Below are 14081 nucleotides of genomic sequence, written 5' to 3' on the forward strand. Positions count from 1 at the left end.
CTATGGAAATATATTGGCTTTTCTCTACCCATTCTTGCACTCCTCTTTGGAATAAGTAGATTTTTCTTGTATTTCTCATTTTCAATATTTGCAAGGAAACAGTCCCTTGAGAAGTAGGTAGAGTATTTGGAGAAGATTCTCTTTTATTAAGACCTGAGTAGCCCATTTTTTTCCTTTCTCACAAACACACACATCTTATTGTTTTTTAATTATTGAGTTTCTTTTCTTTGTATACATGGAAACACATTTTAGAGATAGAAAATACCAGTGGTGCTAATTTCCCTAGCCTCTGTGGAAGAAAATGTAGCAGCTGAGACAAGGGCACCAAGTCTACTGGGCTCTTCCACAGTCACCTCTTTACAAAGGCTCAGCTTAGCCACCCTGACCCCCCAGCCCAGGTGAAGGTCACTGTGATGGTTTATATTGAGTATCAACTTGACTGGACTGAGGGATACAAAGTATTATTCCTGGGTGTGTCTGTGAGGGTGTTGCCAAAGGAGATGAACATTTCAGTCAGTGGACTGGGAGAGCCAGAACCACCCTCAGTCTGGGTGAGCACCCTCTAATCAGCTGCCAGTGCAGCTGGAATAAAGCAAGCAGGAGAAGACGGAAGAATAGACTTGCTGAATCTTTCAGCCTCCATCTTCCTCCCATGCTGGATGCTTCCTGCCCTTGAACTTCAAACTCCAAGTTCTTCAGCTTTTGGACTCTTGAACTTACACTATGATTTCCCAGGGGCTCTCAGGCCTTTGGCCACAGACTGAAGGCTGCACTGTCAGTTTCCCTACTTTTGAGGTTTGGGGACTCGAACTGGTTTCCTTGTTCTTCAGCTTGCAGACAGCCTATCATAGGACTTCAGCTGGTGATCATGTGAGTCTATTCTCCTATTAAACTCCCCTTCATATGTGCATTCATCCTACTACTTCTGCCCCTCTGGAGAACCCTAATACAGCCATGATATCATGTTTCTTTTCATCTCAAACATATGCTGAAGCTTTGAGTTCACAGGGGTCTGAATCTAAAAGTTGTGACTTACAAATGGCAGGCTGCATCACTGGGTTCCTGATGTTGCCCTATATATGTGCCTAGGCCGCTGAGACCAGGGATAATGGACACTGAACCACAATGGCCATGGTTCTGCAGGCATGATGAATTAGCCCTGTGTAGCCTGAAATCTGCATGGAACACTGATTCCATGAATGTCAGCTGTCACTGAAAAAAAAAAGGATGTCAGCCGGGCACGCTGGCTCAAGCCTGTAATCCCAGCACTTTGGGGGGCCGAGACGGGCAGATCACGAGGTCAGCAGATCGAGACCATCCTGGCTAACACGGTGAAACCCCGTCTCTACTAAAAAAATACAAAAAAAAACTAGCCGAGCAAGGTGGCGGGCGCCTGTAGTCCCAGCTACTCGGGAGGCTGAGGCAGGAGAATGGCGTAAACCCGGGAGGCGGAGCTTGCAGTGAGCTGAGATCCGGCCACTGCACTCCAGCCTGGATGACAGAGCAAGACTCCGTCTCAAAAAAAAAAAAAAAAAAAAAAAGAATGTCATGGACACAGAAGTTTGGGAAACACTCATTGAGTTAAAGAAAGTGAATCATACTGGTTTCTTTATTTTAGGACTCCTCAGGACTTTTAAGATATTAATGTGCATGATAAAGTTTCAAGAGGGGATTTATTTGACCACAGGAAATGTATGAGATCAGAGAGTGAAAAAGAGGGGGATTCTCTTGGGATATTTCTGAGGACTGCTTTGGGAAAAACAACATATTAGATAATATCTACTTTGGGGCTGGACATGGTGGCTCATGCCTGTAATCTTAGCACTTTGGGAGGCCTAAGCAGATGGATCACTTGAGGTCAGGAGTTCAAGATCAGCTTGGCCAACATGGGGAAACAGTCTCTACTAAAATTCAAAAATTAGCCAGGTGTGGTGGCATGTGCCTGTAATCCCAGCTACTCAGGAGGCTGAGGCAGGAGAATCACTTGAGTCCGGGAGGTGGAGGTTGCAATGAGCTGAGATTGTGTAAATGAACTCCACCTTGGGTGACACAGTGAGACTCCATCTCAAAAAAAAAAAAAAAAAAAAACCAAAATCTACTTTGGTCTTTTCTCACATAAATTCTGTGTTCCAAGTTCTATGTTTCTATGATGTGGAAATAAGTCTTAATGAACCAACAAAACTTAAAGGTGAGGTCTGAGCCAACCACAAGTCATGTACTTATGACCTAAGAAGCAAAGCATGGTAAAACTTTCTTAGTGTTCCTCCTTCTCCCTTTCCATCTCCTCGCTGGGCTAAGAAAAGGATTCTGGTGAGAAAACAAAAAATTCAAGAGAGAATTTTAAAACACTAAGTTTCAACTTTTATAGGCATATTTTAAACATTTTCTTTCACTATCTTATACAGGCCGATGCATCTTGGTGGAAATCACTTTTTCTTAAATAAATATGTAAATGAGTATTCAAATGCAAAGCCCAGAATCAGAGACTGAGCTATCTCTTCTTTACTAATTACCTTCGCTGACCTCTTGTGCTGTAGTAATACATCATTTAGTTTGACATCTGACCAAATCCATTAGTGTAAAATGTTTTTGCTAATTAGTTATATTGTTTCCTAACAGTTTAAATGCTTTCACGCTCCAAAATTCTATTATATCATGCTGTATTAATTATATCATGCTATATTAATTACATCATATTACCATAATGTTATTTAATTATATAATTATATCATTGAATTCTCATAATATTATACTTATAAACTAAGCATTGTCAAAGTATTCTCCTTTTATAGGTAAGAAAACCAAGTCAGAGCAAAGTTAAATAATTATCTCAGGTCTAACAATTAGTAATGGCTGCAGCCAGGACTTAGATCAAAATCCACCTGAAACCAAAGCCTGTGTTCTTCACCATCACCTCAAGTTCCCTTTCATAACTATTGGAATAAGACTGAGAAAGAGGAAAAATGGAATCTTTAAGATAACTTCTTAAAGTAAATATCAAAATGCCTTTAACTTAATTCATCATTAAAAATTGGAAATAGATTCTTCTAACACCAGAATATACAGTAACATGTAAGAACAGATTGAAAAAACACAGTGTTTTATGATCTGCAAATAATTACATCTCACTGATAATAGATTTTATACCAAATAAACAGCTCTATAGATAAAATCTTATACAATGGGGCTGTAACTCCTCAAAATGTACACTTTTTTTTTTTTTTTGAAACGGAGTCTCACTCTGTCATCCAGGCTGGAGTGCAGTCGCGCCATCTCCGCTCACTGCAAGCTCCACTTCCTGGGTTCACACCATTCTCCTCCCTCAGCCTCCTGAGTAGCTGAGACTACAGGCGCCCGCCACCTCGCCTGGCTAGTTTTTTGTATTTTTAGTAGAGACAGGGTTTCACTGTGTTAGCCAGGATGGTCTTGATCTCCTGACCTCGTGATCCGCCCGCCTCGGCCTCCCAAAGTGCTGAGATTACAGGCGTGAGCCACCACGCCCGGCCCCAAAATGTACACTTTAAAAGATGCACTCAAAAATCTTAGAATCAAGGGATTTAGAAAAAAAAAAAAAATTACCACCAAATTGGCGGGAGGAGAAAAGAACTTTACGGTTAACAAAATGCAATTAATCTTCAAGTACAGTAAAACACACTCATTTGTACCAATTAACTTCGTTATTCTATTTGGAAGATTTCTCTCCCTCTCTGTATTCTAACCTTCTTTTAAGTTTTTAGTCTGAGCAATCTTTACTACCTTATTTCTAGTGAAGATTGCAATAATTTGTCATTGGTGTGCAGGCACTTTCTTAACTATTCCTGTGTTGCAAATAAAAGAGCCAGTATTGCTCAGGAGGTTATCTCAAGGGCCCTGCAAAGCCAAGCACTATAAAATGGTTAGACATTAAAGATGCGAAGAAAACCCATAAAACAACACATAAAAATGTGTCTTCCCATGCCATTTATACCGAAAGATGGGGCAGTTCAATCTTTCAAGCCAAAGACTATTTTAGAGTTCAAGTTTCAATCAGAACTTTCAGAAAGGACAAGGTTTCCGTCTTTCTCTTTGACCCTCTTCCTTTGATTGCAAAACTGCTGAAGTTAAAATCATGTGCTTTCTTGGCCTTTCCACTGGCCTTTTTTTTTCTTTTTTTGGAACAGAGTCTGGCTCTGTTGCCCAGGCTGGAGTGCAGTGGCGTGATCTCCGCTCACTGCAAACTCTGCCTCCAGGGTTCACGCCATTCTCCTGCCTCAGCCTCCGGAGTAGCTGGGACTACAGGCGCCCGCCACCTCCCCCGGCTAGTTTTTTGTATTTTTTAGTAGAGATGGGGTTTCACCGTGTTCGCCAGGATGATCTCGATCTCCTGACCTCATGATCCGCCCGTCTCGGCCTCCCGAAGTGCTGGGATTACAGGCGTGAGACACAGCACCCAGCCTCCACTGGCCTTTTGATCTCTCTCTCTTTCTCTCTCTCTCTTTCTCTCCCTCTCAGTGAAATCTGCTTTTTCTAGCTAATATTATTTCTAGAAAATACTTGCTAAATCAGACCTCCAACTCCTGGAGAAAAAAACATATTTATTTATTTAGGCAGATTTATAATTAGAAAAAAATCTGAGAAATGTAGAAGTTCATACTCACTTGAAGAGCCATTGAATTAACCATTCAACGGAATTGTTTTTGCTTTAAAAGACTGCAATTCTCTGGGTGCATAATAGATAGTTATCATTCTAGCCAACAGTAATAATTTAACTCTGCTGTAATCAGTGTGAACACCAGAAGCAAAGTTAAGGATGGCATCACCAGGTAGGGAGGAAATCAAATCCCAGGTGTCATAGTTTTAATCTCACGATGTCCAAAGACAATTGTGTCAGAGGGAGTCAGAGATAGCATCCAGAGGGAGCAAAGGACATCAAAGGTGAGTGAACTCTGGTCCTAGAGCAGGGAAGGTCTATTTTCTGTCATTTGTTTACACCGCATTCCTTGTTAGTTTTGAACATAGATCATGATGGCCAGGAAGACGGCAATGATTTCCTGGTATGCTGTAGTAGATGCTGCTGTGCTGTTGGTACCCTTCCCCCTTGTATTCTCTTAGCTCTCACCATTTCTGCACACATCAGTCTGACAGCTTCCAACCACGAACACCTATCTCTCTTTGAGTGCTTTCTCTAGTTATCTGAACCTTCCCAGAAAGCTGGAAGTGCCAAGGAGTTAACAGCTCCCCAGCAGCCCTCAAGCAATAACTGACCCGAGTTAATACCTTGGAGGCATCTTCCACACTGCCGCTGATAGTACCCCAGCAGGAAGGCCTTAGTTGTGCATGGTGTGTATTTGCTTCATTTCCTTGCCTGCCTTATATCCCCACTCTTTACTGATGTTTCTTAAAATCACCTACCAGGTAAACTTCTTGCACTGGAATCCTTGTGCCTCCAGAAATGCAGCTGAAAACATAGGCCCACACTGATATAGAAAGGAAGGGAAATTAGAAATTCTAGAGTTATCACAAGATCCTAAAAGTGCCCTAATATCAACAATCTTATTTTTGTGTCAGACATGTTAGTACAGATACCATAAAATATAGGTAATTCTACAGGAGCTAGGTCCAATCTGTGGATTACAAGACCAATTTTCTGAGCCATGCCAGGCAATCAGATGAAGAGTGTCTTTCTGCTGTCATTTAGGGAAAACCATGAATCCATTGATTCATGGAGACCAACGAGGTCTTTGCACGTGATCAGGATGACTGGTCAGGATGCCTATCATGTATGCCACGTAAATGTTTCAACCGTGGGGCTCTGCAAAGGGTTTTAGGTGAGTAAGTGTAGAGTGCATTCAAGAATGAAAATTATCAAGTATTCAGAAGGATTCTGGGGCTCTGAGAAATGTTCTTTGTGAGCCCTTTGAGAGTCAGGAGCCAGAGTTTTGAATCCTACGTGTGGCTCAGTTTTCAGTCTGAATAAAAACATCCGTGGGGTACTAGACAAGAGCAGTGCCTGGGAGACTCGGGGGACTCAAAACCAGGACATGAACAAGGTACTTTGTTTATAAGAAACTCCCATGGCAACCTTCAGAAAGAAAAATGTGGTCTAACAGTAATTGCATAGTTGGGGCCGGAATAGAGCACCAGCAAGCAGCAAACCCATAGGAATGGGGTCCATTCAACCATCTGCAAATGGCAGGTGATGGAGAAAGGTAGAGGATAAGACCCTGTGGGGGAAGTCTTGGGACATTTTCAAGGCTGCAGAAATTGCTGGAACATTTGAGGAATATAAAGGAAGTCAAAGTGGTAAGAAAAATAAACACAAGGAAACTGACAGAAAATTAGATTATAAAGTAACATAAGAACCAGACATATAAAGACTCGTAAGCCATGATAAGAAGTTTGGGTCACATTTCAACTGCAACGGGAGACCATAGGGGCAGTTTTGAGTAGAAGAATGATATGCTCACATTTAAATTTTGAGATCACTTTGGCTATAGAAGAAGATTGGCCTGACATTTACCAAATATACCAGAAACTGTGCTTATGATATACTAGACATTGTGCTAAAGTTCTCAGTGCATGTAATCCTCACTATATCTTGACAAAACAGGTCATTTTTATTATCTCCATGGCTCAGAAAAGATGTGTCTAACCCTGAGTCACCCACTGGTAAATGATGGAGTTCGGAACTGAATCCAGACAGAGCCAATTGCAAAGGCTGAACTCAAAATACACCTCAGAGTACTCACAAGAGCCTGTATGCAAATTCCCTCTCTCCAACCTATCACCTAATGCTTTTGATGTTCTCATGGGTTCAGTAAGTTATATCACAGAATCCACTATCTGTTCAATGGCTGCCCAGTATGAATGTGGAGTTTTAATGGAACAGGTTTTTGTTTGGGGGCCCCACTTCTCTAGCGTTACAGGTGTGCCTTTTTCTATGCATAAATCTATTGATACTATTACTGAACTGAATTTGGGTCTGCCTGCTCAGTGCGGAAAAGCCAAACACTGACATTGAGATTTGCAGTGAGAGAAAGTGAGGTATTTATTGCAGGGAATCAACCAAGGAGAATCCAGCAGCTCGTTCTTGAGAAAAGAATTCCCCAGTGGCTTACATGTAAGGTTTTTTTTGAGACACAGTCTCGCTCTGTCACGCAGGCTGCAGTGCAGTGGCACGATCTCAGCTCACTGCAACCTCCACCTCCTGCGTTCAAGCAATTCTCCTGCCTCAGCCTCCCAAGTAGCTAGGATTACAGGTGCGTGCCACCACACCCAGCTGATTTTTTTGTATTTTTAGTAGAGACGGGGTTTCACCGTGTTAGCCAGGATGGTCTCGATCTCCTGACCTCGTGATCTGTCCGCCTCGGCCTCCCAAAGTGCTGGGATTACAGGTGTGAGCCACCGCGCTTGGCCACAGGTAAGGGTTCTTAAGGTGAGGAAGCAGAGGTTACAGGCAGAGTCATAAACCAATACATGGAGGCTATCCATTAGTTTGACCTAAAAAGGCAGGACATCTTCAATCAGGGATTTATAGGTCACAGGTAGATTCAAAGATTTTCTGATTCGTAATTGATTAAGGAAGTGAAACTTTGTCTGAAGACTTGAGATCAGCAGAAAAGATGTTAGGTCTGAACCTGTAAGCATGACCTCCTCCAGGCCTTTCGGGAAGAAATTTAAAACAAAGAATGGCAGTCTGGAGTTCAGTCCTCAGTTCCTTCTTACCTGGGGTGTATGCACCAGGGGATCCATTTGGTGGTGGTCTAGGTTTCTAGAGAACAACTCAGGGACACATGTTAAAATGTAATCTTGGCCGGGCACTGTGGCTCACACCCGTAATCCCAGCACTTTTTGGGAGGCTGAGGCGGGCAGTTCATTTGAGACTGAGGAGTTCAAGATCAGCCTGACCAACATGGTAAAACCCTGTCTCTACTAAAAATACAACAACAACAACAAAAATAGCCAGATGTGGTGGTGTACACCTGTAATCCTAGCTACTCGGGAGGCTGAGGCAGGAGAATCGCTTAAATCTGGGTGGCTGACGTTGCAGTGAGCTGAGATCTCACCATTGCACTCCAGCCTGGATGACAGAGTGAGACTCCATCTCAAAAAAAAAGAAAAGAAAAGAAAAGATGTTACCTTTATATCCATCGATGGTGGACTGCATACAGAAAATATGGTACATATACACCATGGACTACTACACAGCCATAAAAAAGAATCAAATCATGTCCTTATTGCAGCCGCATAGATGGAGCTGGAGGCCATTATCCTAAGTGGATTAACATAGGAACAGAAAACCAAACACAGCATTTTCTCACTTTTAAGTGGGAGCTACAAATTGAGTACACATGGACACGAAGAAGGGAACAGTAGACCCTGGGGCCTACTTGAGGGTGGAGGATAGTGAGGAATGAGAAACTACCTATTGGGCGCTATGCTGATTACCTGGGTGACAAAATTATCTGCACACCAAACCCCTGCAGCACACAATTCACTCATGTAACAAACCTGCACATGTGCCTCTTGAACCTAAAATAAAAGAAAAATATCTGTTATCTTTAGTTTCTGTAGGGAACCAAACATCTCCTGACTCTAACTTCCTTGGTTATTGTTTTAAGCCACTGTTACCTTCTTGATTAATCGAGTTGCTCATTTTCTTCTCTGAGCTAGCTAGGTGTCTGGAATTTCCCTTGGAGGAACTCAAGATTTTCCTTTATTTCCATGGTTGGGGGTTCCACAGGCCCGTAAGTGGGGGTCTGTACTCCTTCTCATTACCTGTTTATAGGTGCTACATTCTCACTGAGTTGTGAGGGTGGACTGGAGGGACAGCAGAACATAGCCTGGGGCCAATGTCACTTCGGGCCCTTGGGTCTCTGGATCTCTTTCAGCAGGCTCAGGATGATGCTAGGCTCTTCACTGGGACCTTAGCAGTGTCCTTGTAAAACCCTACAAGAGTCATAAGGGGATCTTAAGGGGACATTTGCCCAGAACAATTTAAGTGCACTTTGGGGCATCTATCCCTGCTTCCTGCAGACTTGCATTTTTTTTTTTTCATCTATTCCAGACAAGCATGTATCAACCCTGTCCTAAAATCTTTTCAGAAAGTGATCCCAGAAGTTTTGCATTACAGGAAAGTACTTCCATTTGGTACTTACAGAAACATCCCTTTACCCAGTGCCACTTAGGAATAAGCAAACCCAGATCCACACTGCAGCTTCTACAAATCCTTGCATGTCTCCCACCACATCCCAGGTGCCCTCATTTACTGTCTTGTTTATTTCATCATCTCAAATTCTTCACAAGTTTGATTATAATAATGAACACAAGTTGAGACTGCCTCCTAGCTCACAATGATTCTCTCAGTGGTGATCATTCTTCCACCATAGCCTCCCTTCTTATAAGATGTTCTGACCCTTGGCCACAAGCAGTAAACAAATGACCCAAGCAGAGTTATTCACAGCGCCTCACCACCATCCCCTGCCATGGTTCAAGGCATGCATGTGTGATTTAAGCCTGGCCAATCAGCGTACTTTCTAGGAAGTTTTTTTCTAGTTAAATTGGAAGGGGTACCTGGGTGCATTGGCGTGTGCCTGCAGTTCCAGCTACTGTGGAGGCTGAAGTGGGAAGATTCCTGGAGCCTAGGAGTTTCAGGCCAGCCTGGGCAATATAGTAAGACCCACCTCTAAAAGAAAATGATAGAAGCCTTTTCCCTTTTCCAGACATGGAGATGTTGCCAAGCTGGAGGCCATATTGTCAACCATGCAATTGTGTTGCACTGTGACGATGTAGCCACAGGAAGAGGGAAGCAGAGAAGGGAAACTGACAGGTTCCCGATGGTGTCTAACTTCCTCGTTACTGAGGTTACTACCCCTCCTCTGGGTTTGTTCATGTGAGCCACTGAATTTTTTCTTCCCTCTTTAAACTGATTTTAATCCTGACAAGATCCAACTTTTCATTAAATAGCAAAGAAATAAATTGAAGAGAAAGGGGAAAGAAACAGCTCTACAGGAAAGGGCACCCTGATGGTGGAAATGATGGTTGATAACGCCACACTGAGAGAGAGAACTGGAGAGGCAAGGAGCAGGCAGAGCACGCAGTTCCGCAGCGCGGTGCGGGATGTTAATAACTCTGACCCTGAATCTGTGCCAAAAGTTCAATAGACTCTGTGTAAGTGAGGGATAAAATAATAGCTATTTTAGAGATATTTAAATCCAAATGGTGAATTCTTTTTAGAGCTCAGGTATTTGAAGGACTGGATTTGGTTATGAAGAACTACATGCTGAATTCCAGACAAATAAAGCACTTTAAAAAGAATTTTTACCATATCAAATTCATAATTTTTCCCAACACTCTAAAATTATTTTCTCTTACAGACTCTATTTTCTATTCCAAAAGCAAACACTTGTATAAACACAGATTTCCTTTCATTTCTTTTCCATTTTTTTCTTGCTGTTTGATTCATTCCTGTTTCCATCATTTGGGCCTGTTTGTCCACAACTTGCTCTACCTTCAGCACTTGCCATATCCCAGTCCTCAGAATTGAGGTGTTTTTGTTGTTGTTTTTGTTTTACCAAAGGTGCATTCATTCAAAAAGCAAGGCTTCTACCTTCTGGTAGTTTATCTCCTCTGCTTGCCCTACGGCCCTACGGTCACAACCCCAGCTTGCTGCCCAGGAAGTGGTAAGGCAGATCCATGAGTTAACAGACTGTCCTGAGTCATGGTTCCAACCAATACTCATCCTCCTGGGACAGAGGCTCCTGCCCATTCCCCAAAGATGTACCTTTGGTAAATTCCACTTCAGCCACTGAACTCCTGTGCTAACTCTATAGCTCTCCAATTACCGCCTTCCCCTCCTGGGTGCCCTGGGCCCTGCCTATCCAGCAGGAGAGCCACAAAGCAGGGCTTAGCCCATGAGAGTTCTTGGTTTTGGCCAGGAAAGAATTCAAAGGCAAGACAGGGGTAGGGTGGAAGAAAACAGCTTTATTGAAGAGGCAGTGTTACACCTGCAGCAGTTACAGCTCTGTGACCGCTCCTGCAGAGCACGGCTACCGCACAAGGTAATGTGCCAGGAGGAGTAACTCAGGGCAGTTCCCATTCATATTTATACCCACTTTTAATTACATGTGCATCAAAGGGCGGTTGATGCAAAAGGATAATGCCATGGAAAGGGGCCGTAACTCCAGGGGCCATGGCAATGGTAAACTGATGTGGCACATTGGTGGGCTTGTCTTATGGAAAGCTGCTTCCACTCCATTTCTGTCTTAGCTAGTCCTTAATTTGGTCTGGTGTCTGAGCCCTACCTCGATTCTCAGGTAGACTTGAGTCCCACCTCAAGTCTAGTCCCTCCTCCTACCTCACCACCTCCTGCCAGATCACCTTGGTACAACCTGTTTGAGTCCAGTTGTTCCTGTCATCTCCCACTAGGTCATATGGACCCCTGCTTACTCACTCGGAGTGTCTTTCTCCCGTTACCTGCTACTCTTCACCTCCTGCTAACCTCCATCAGGGCCCATCTGGGCCTGTCATGCAGCTGCTGATGCAGGTAACATTTATTTCTCTGACTTGAAGCCCTTTGCCCTCTTGATCCACCCTCCAAGTTTTTCTAACTGTGTGCATTTCCACCATCCCACTGACCCCCAAATAGCCATGTCCCACAGGTATTTCTAATATACAATCCAGCTTCTTGTCTCCATTGGTGTTGAATATTATATACGCTCCTTTTATTAGTATAGTTCCTAAGTATATGACTTCCATACCTTTTGGCATGTGAATCTCCAAGACGTTTTTTTTTAATTCTTCTAAGCTTTATACTGAATTTTGCCAATGACTTGTAATATATATATTTTTTAAGCCAGAGTCTCACTCTGTCGCCCAGGCCAGAGTGCAGTGGGTCTATCTCAGTGCACTGCAAGCTCCATCTCCCAGGTTCACGTCTTTCTCCCACCTCAGCTGGGTATTACAGCTGGGATTACAGGTGCATGCCACCATGCCCAGCTAATTTTGTGTTTGTATTTTTAGTAGAGATGGGGTTTCACCGTGTTTGCCAGGATGGTCTCAATCTCCTGACCTCGTGATCTGCCCGTCTCGGCCTCCCAAGGTGCTGGGATTACAGGCGTGAGACACTGCGCCCGGCCATGACTTGTAATTTATATTGTGTTATACCTATGCCACCACCTCTTTAAGATCTTTGCATAGTTCTGCCATTCCACTTCTATCGCATACTTGTGTTTTTGTGTAATATCTGTATATAACTTCCCCCCTTTTGAATGTTCTTACCTTTTCAACATTCTGCCATTCTTGCCGAATTATGCATTTTGTAATTCTATTTCTTTCTCAAAGAGGGACTCCTACCCTTCAGTGTTTTATCTTAGATAAATAAAATTTAAATTTTTTGAGAATTTAAAAATTAACTGAGAACTTGTCCTTTTCTTCCTAATTAGTCAAACCATAATTTAATCAATTGAAAATAATTATACATTTATTATTCATAGCTTACTCTTACTCTAGTTTTCCAGTGGTAGGGATGTGAACTGTCTTTGGGCTACATTATTCTTACCATTTCATAAAATATTAAAAACAGTCTTCATCAATCAGACCACTTAACTGACATCCAGAAAGCAGCAGAACTGTTTTACCCAACTAGTCTGATATTTTCAAAATCTTTCACATAATAATTCATCCCCTTCTTATTTTTTCAATTATTTTCCCATACCTATAATAATGAATATCTATCCATATATCAGATACTGCTGGCTCCTGAGTTTCCTACCTGCTCCAGCCGTTGGACCCTGCATGTGATCCCTCTTTGCTTTGAGTCACCGCTCTCAGCTTCACCTCTCAGTGCAGCAGAGGCTGCTATGAACAGTCCCTGGGGGGACTTCACCTTACTTTCCAATAACAGTCTCACCTGGAGCAGGCAGTGCAATTTTTTTTTTTTCCTTTCTAGATACATTTTTGTATTGTATGAATACAGAAGAAAAAAACGGTTTTTCTTAAAGGAAGCAAAAAAATGAAAACCAAACAGTAATAGAAAAATGGTCAAAGAACATGAAGAGGTAATTGACAAAAGAAATTCCCATGGACAATAAACATATGAAAAATGTTCAACAACAGATTAACAAGGAAAATTAAAATCATGAGATGCCCCTTTCATCTAACAGATTGGCAAGATTAAATACATTCTCAATGTCAGAATTCAAAAAATTTTCTAAAACATTGCATTTGCATTGCTGAAAAAGAAGATGAATTGCAACACTCTAAAAGCTAGCTCAGCAAAATGTATCGAATGCCTTAGGTTTCAAGTAACATTTATCCATACGTCTCTGGAAATTTAACTTCTTGGTTAAAAGGAATAAAGAATAACAGTAAACTTTTATCCATATGCATAATTATAATGACATTATTTAGAATAGTATAAAAAGGGAAACAATCTAAATGTTCATCCATTGAGGATTGTCTGTATCCATTTTATTCTGTCCATGATGGAAGCCACGAGGCCCTTAGAAATCACACACTATACGAATACAAAGAAAAATTTTACAGTATGCTGCTAAGAGAATAAATCAAGTGTGAAAAAATATAGATGGCTTAAATCAAATTATAAATTATTTTTGAGAAGTTGTTTAGATGTATAGGACAAAATACCAAAAGATGAAAAAATGAAAAGTTATTGGTGGCTATTTCTGAGGGTTCCAATGTGGAGATTTTTTCTCTCTTGTGCTTTTCTATGTTCTCCAAATTGCTTATAGTTTTAAAAAACTTAACTTTTTAAAAAGAGTCAACCTTTGGAAACACTGAACGTGTCCCATAACTCAACGTCAGTACCTATCTGTTTCCTGTTTCCTCTAATTCATCTTCTTTTTCCTAAATAGTAATGCTGTGGAGCGGGGTGGGGGTGGGGGAAACGCCATCTACTACTTTTTTTCTCTGTTGTTTTGTTGTTAATACTCCTTCACTATTGCTCTTTGTTCACTGAAATATGAATCAGTGGTTGAAATAGATCCAGCATCTTGCCAGTTACTAGAACCAGGAATGAGAGCCACATGGTGTTTCCTGAGTTCCAGGAACTCTTCTAGTAATGTGTGTGTGTGAGCGTGCAT

The 14081-nt window shown here is 41.9% G+C and overlaps 1 long non-coding RNA gene across 1 annotated transcript in view; it reads left to right on the top strand.

The window, feature by feature from the left end:
- The first annotated feature begins 2256 nt into the window (after positions 1 to 2256).
- LOC111523478 overlaps positions 2257 to 14081 on the top strand; it is a 37729-nt gene continuing 25904 nt past the window's right edge. The window contains exon 1 of the long non-coding RNA XR_002725534.1: positions 2257 to 2310. This is a non-coding gene — a long non-coding RNA (uncharacterized LOC111523478). The remainder of the gene's footprint in view (positions 2311 to 14081) is intronic.

The sequence above is a fragment of the Piliocolobus tephrosceles genome, chromosome 16 (assembly GCF_002776525.5).
Source record: "Piliocolobus tephrosceles isolate RC106 chromosome 16, ASM277652v3, whole genome shotgun sequence".
NCBI classification, from domain to species: domain Eukaryota; kingdom Metazoa; phylum Chordata; class Mammalia; order Primates; family Cercopithecidae; genus Piliocolobus; species Piliocolobus tephrosceles.